Genomic DNA, 5621 nt, shown 5'->3' with positions numbered 1-5621 from the left:
TAGAGACGAGGTTTCACCATGTTGACCAGGATGGTCTCGATCTCTTGACCTCGTGATCCACCCGCCTCGGCCTCCCACAGTGCTGGGATTACAGGCTTGAGCCACCGCGCCCGGCAATTAATGACTAATTTATACTAATAGTGGGAAGCAGGGTCTGGATAATCCCAAATGATTACTAATTTAAAACCACTTTATTTTACTTAGTAATGTGTTTGGAGTACTTACATCTTGTGGCTACTTACAATTTTACTTTAACTGTAATAATAAGACAAGGCCATATATATTGGCCTCCCTGGTTGGGGGTTGTGTGGGTTTCCTTTGCAGGCAGTTGGGGTTTTCCAAAGAACCTACTCTGTAGTGTCAGCAGGAGTACGACATAGAAGGCTTCCAGGTCAGGTGGCCCAGGGTCAAATCAAAGCTCCATCCCTTTTAGCACATTTCTCAACCTTCGTTAGCTGTGCCTGCCTGCCTCTTTCTAAAATGGGGAAAATAATAATACCTACTTCCTTGGTTTACTTAAAGAGAGGATTAAATCAGGACATGTGTTACTGCACGCCATTATTGCTTCTGTTGTTGTTGTTATTATTTTAAAATCTAGGTTGGTGATTGCATCTAGAGAAAGCACCACAAACGGAGTCACTTAAATAGCAGAAAAGTATTATCTTGCAGGTCAAGAGGCTGGAGGTCTGAAATCAAGGTGTCAGCAGGGCCGTGCTCCCATTGAAACCTGTAACAGGGAATCCTTTCTTGCTTCTTCTAAGTTTCCAGCGTTTCCTCGGCTTGTAGATGCCACACTCTAGTCACGTGGTCATCTTTTTTTTCTTTCTTTTTTCTTTTTTTGAAGCAGAGTCACGCTCCGTCGCCCAAGCCGGAGTGCAGTGGTGCTATCTCGGCTCACTGCAACCGGGTTCAAGTGATTCTCGTGCCTCATCCTCCCAGTAGTTGGAATTACAGGCATGCACCACCATGTCTGGCTAATTTTTTTGTATTTTTAGTAGAGATAGGTTTCACCATGTTGGCCAGGCTGGCCTTGAACTCCTGACTTCAAGTGATCAACTGCCTTTGCCTCCCAAAGTGATGGGATTACAGGCGTGAGCCAGCACGCCCGGTGGCACATGGTCATCTTCTTCCTGTGTCTTCACATCACCTTCCTTGTGTGCACACCTGTCTGTGTCTAACTTTCCTCAATATGACACTAATCATATTGGATTAGGGCCCAGCCTAATCACCTGATTTCAATTTGATTACCTCTGGATAGCTTGTCTTCCTTTCTTTCTTTCTTCCTTTCTCTCCTTCCCTCCCTCCCTCCCTCCCTCCCTCCCTCCCTTCCTTCCTTCCTTCCTTCCTTCCTTCCTTCCTTTGTTCAAGGTTAAATGGCACGAAATTGGCTCACTGCAGCCTCTGTCTCCTGGGCTTAAGCAATCCTCCCATCTCAGCCTCTCAAGTAGCTGGGACTAGATGCATATGCCACTGAGATAGGGGCTAACACAGAAGCCTAAGCACTGCCATCTTATAGAGAAACCACTTGGGCCCTGGGCAGAGGTGTAGTTCTCAGAACTGTTAATGTACACCAATTCTCAGAAGTGTTAAGGGTAAAAATTTCCACTGCTACCCCCCTCCCCTTACAACAAACCGCTGACTTTAGCTTCTGTACAGACAGCTTGCCTTGCACACCCCTGTGCCCCCCTGAACAAGGATGTGGTTTTGCAGCTTAAATGCTTTGCTGCCCCTGAGCTCAGGGCCACAGGTTGAAGACACATGAGTCCTCCGTGGCCGCTGGCAATAAAGACCCTGCAATTTGGCATACTTTTGTCTTGGTGTTGATTTTCTGTGCTCACTCCAATGCAACACCACCATGCCTGGCTAATTTTTATTTCTTTTTTTTTTTTCTAGAGATGGGGTTTCACCATGTTGCCCAGGCTGGTCTCAAACTCCTGGCTTCAAGCAGTCCTCCCACCTCAGATTAACCACCACAATGGCCAAGCATGAGCCATTGTGCTTGGCCAAAGCCTGTATTTCTAAATGAGGTCACATTCCGAGGTTCTGGGGTTAGGGTTTGGACACCATTGAACCCATAACAGTAACAGTTCTTTTTCTGAAACTTTCTCCAAAGTAAGAAAAGTGTTTTACATTTTGCTATCTAAAGTCTCTTCCCTGCCAGATGTTATGATCAGAGTTTATTGCTTATCAAGAATGTTTGGATACAAAAACTTAAACTCAAGTTGGTTGTTTGTGAGTAAACTTGAAAACAAATTCTTTGCTTTGTTTAAAGAGGGAAGCATTCTTTCAGGCAGGACTCTGTCAAGAACATGTTACAAACTGTCTCATTTCCAGTGAACTCTTCACTGCCTTCCACCCACACAAGCACAAGACAACGCTCCTGGCCGCTCTTGCTGGCAGCAGAGCCTCTCACTGGGTCTTGATTTCAAAGGGACATCAGAATTTATCCTCATGGTTTCTGGCCTTCACCAGACAGCAAAGTTCCTGTTTTACTCGTTGAAGTCAAGCAGACCTGGGTTCAGATTCAAGCTCTGTCACCAACAGCCAGTTAGTATGCTAATGTCTCAGCCTCAGTTGTCTCAACTGTAACATGAGGGTGATAGATAACACCTCGTGGGCTGGTGGTGAGGCCTGGAGTGCCTAATGCCTGGTAGTCAGTCTGCAAATCGTGGTGCTATTATCATGGGAGAATAACGTTTGGGGAAATTTGTGGGACCTTTTCTATCACTTGTTTGAGGCCTTCTGTACATATCCTTCCAAGGTCAGAACAGTGGGCCTGTACCTCATATCAGCAGAGAAAAAGGTATAATTTGAATGTGGCCTTTGGGTCTTAAACACATAGAAGTGTCAAAGGAGGAGGTATTGACTTTGCTGTCAAAGGAGGAGGTATTGTCTCTGGCTATCTATCCGCCTTTCTGATCTGAAATAGCAACACATTACTGTGCACAAATGAGATCAATGCAGAAGAGAAGCAACTTTCCTTTGGGAGAGAACGTTAAGTTTAGGGCTTGCAGTGCAAAGGCAGGAGTGGGTCTGGAGACGACCCTGGTGTCAGGCCAGAGGTGGTGGGGCCAGGGGGACACTGAGGTGTTAGGCAGGCTTGAGGTGGAGGAGACAGCCTCCGTGAAGGAAGCAGAGCAAGCATGAGCAGAGGATGGCGGAGATGCTAAAGGCAGGGCTGTCTCCTGCCTCTTAAAATTCCGCCCAGGCCTGCCCTGCTGGGTAGACTTCATTTTAAACTTTATTTAAACATTTTTTTTTGAGATGGAGTCTTGCTCTGTCGCCCAGGCTAGAGTGCAGTGGCGTGATCTTGGCTCACTGCAACCTCCACCTTCCAGGTTCAAGTGATTCTCCCTCCTCCTGAATACCTGGGATTACAGGTGCCAGCTACCACGCCTGGCTAATTTTTGTATTTTTAGTAGAGATGGGGCTGGCCAGGCTGGTCTCGAACTCCCGACCTTATGATTTGCCTTCCTCAGCCTCCCAAAGTGCTGGGATTACAGACGTGAGCCACTGCGCCCAGCCCTTCATTTTAAACTTTGAATCCCTTCCCTAATTATGATTCCTCTACTCTGGCAGGAAGCTCCTCTCCAAATGCCTGCTTCTTCAACACAAAGATGCTTAAAACCCAGGCCCCCCCCCCCACCATAAACTGATTGGAACACGTAAGCAATAGATCAAGAGCAACTATAAAAGTCTTGAATGTGTTCCTTGAGGGACATATTAAGAAACCTTTGAGGGCACATTCCCTCTTGCCTGGAGCTTTGGAAGGGGCAGTCTGTAATCCTGGAAAGGACTCAGGCAGGTCTGTGGGATCTAAACTGCATCAGCCCTACTTTCAAAAGTGTTATCTTTTGCTCTTTGTGATTGTAGCTGAATTAGTTGAGTTGTAGTGCAGTGAGGGTAAGTGCAGAATTGCATGTGAGTATGTTCCTCATCCCTCAAAGACAACATCCAGATGTCCTTTATATCCCAAATCCATTATTAGCTTCTGAAGCTTTCCAAGTTTTTGATACAATGATTGTCACCCAATAACTTAATGCATTAACAATGAGTTTTCTAGACAAAGTATAAATCCAGGTCATTTCTTTTCTCTAAGCCTTGGTTTATCATGTGAAAGAAGGTTGTAGGAGCAACAGCTAAGGCTTCTGATTGTCATCAAACCCTACATCTTGAGAAGCAATGGCCCCAGGTGTCTGTGGTTGGGGATTAACACAGAGCAGTGTGCAGCCAGCTGTAAAAAGCAAGTGAAAGTGGCTAAAATGTGCATCAAGTGCTCCCTCAGAGGGGAAGAATCCATCCAGACACTCTTTTCACTCAGCAAACACGTATTGAGCACCCAGAATGCATGAACAAACAGTGAAGAAAAGACTCAGTTCTGAAAGTGCTCCCAAGGCAAGGCAGGTGGAGGCAGACCACAAGACCTCTTGGAAGGATGAGTGCTGGGAGATTTTTCCAGGTGAGAGGATTGCAATCTATGCCCTTTGATTTAAAAAATCCTGCCTAGTTTCTCCATAGGTAGCCTCCATTTGTTAGGCTATGTGCCCCTATTTTGGGCTCAAAAATTTTGATCAGGGTGAACATGGGGTTAGATGATCATGAAAATGCACCCTATACCTCCCTCATACCCCTGACATCAGAGGGACACGCCAGGGCCCACTATGTCTTGATGGTGACTTTGGTGCTGGGTTAACAGTGCATGTCATGCTTGCGTGTGTATGAGTGAGGGAGTCTTTAAAATACCAGCCCCTTCCAGTCTTTTCCTGAGTTTGGGAGCAGGTGGGTAGAAACTACACCAAGGTACTTTAGGGCCAGTGCTGCCCATGGCTCTTTTTAAAACCTGTTTTTCTAGATCATGTAATGAATCTAAATACCAGTCCGTGGTAAAGGAAAAAGGGGTTATTATCTCTCATATTTCACATACAGGAATATTAAACAATTAAAAGCTTAACTAATGTTCCCAAGGTCATATGGTGAATTAGAAACAGAGACAGAGAAAGGATTCTGGTTTCTGTTCCTTCTAGTTTTGTTGCCTCAGCTACGGATCTTGCTGCCTCTTTAAATCCCACATTTAGCTAGAATTGGGAGCCATAGGTGTGAATTGGCTCCATCACTTGAAAAAAAAAAAAAAGGTGGGGAATACTTGCTTTCCTGTAAGGCAAAACTATAACTCTACTGAGCAAGGCCTAAGAGATTGTCAAATTTTCAGCACATGTGAATATCCTTGTTCTTTCAGCGATTGGTATTCTGCAGCAGCTGCCTCACAAAGCCTGGAGAGCTCCAGCAAGGATGGGCCGGAACTCCAGCTGCTGGTGAGCAAGTGTTCACTATTTATAGCGGGTGGGGGGCTGCGAAGGAATGGAATTTTTTCCTTCTGAGTAGGGTGGATGCAACCAACAGGAAGTGGGCTCTGATGGATACTAAAGGAGATCACATGGATATATATAGCCTATGACAGTACCTCTCATACTCCAGCGTGCTTCAGAATCACCTGGGGGTGCTTGCTGAAAGACAGATGGTGGGGCCCCACCCCCAGAGTTCCTGATTCACTGTGTATCTTAGTCGGTTTGGGCTACTAAAACAAAGTACCATAGACCAGGTGACTTAAACAACAAACATTT

The 5621-nt window shown here is 45.7% G+C and overlaps 1 long non-coding RNA gene across 1 annotated transcript; it reads left to right on the top strand.

Annotated features, from left to right (window-relative positions):
• Positions 1 to 1912: 1912 nt before the first annotated feature.
• Positions 1913 to 5312, top strand: LOC119467545. Its single transcript, XR_005196082.1, has 3 exons — positions 1913 to 2112; positions 4100 to 4459; positions 5237 to 5312. It is a non-coding gene; the product is annotated as an uncharacterized LOC119467545 (long non-coding RNA).
• The last annotated feature ends 309 nt before the right edge of the window (positions 5313 to 5621 follow it).

This window comes from Cebus imitator, unplaced genomic scaffold, assembly GCF_001604975.1.
Source record: "Cebus imitator isolate Cc_AM_T3 unplaced genomic scaffold, Cebus_imitator-1.0 Scaffold303, whole genome shotgun sequence".
In the NCBI taxonomy this organism is placed as follows: Eukaryota; Metazoa; Chordata; class Mammalia; order Primates; family Cebidae; genus Cebus; species Cebus imitator.
The sequence above is the reverse complement of the archived record's forward strand: the minus strand, read 5'-3'. Positions and strand labels throughout refer to the sequence as shown.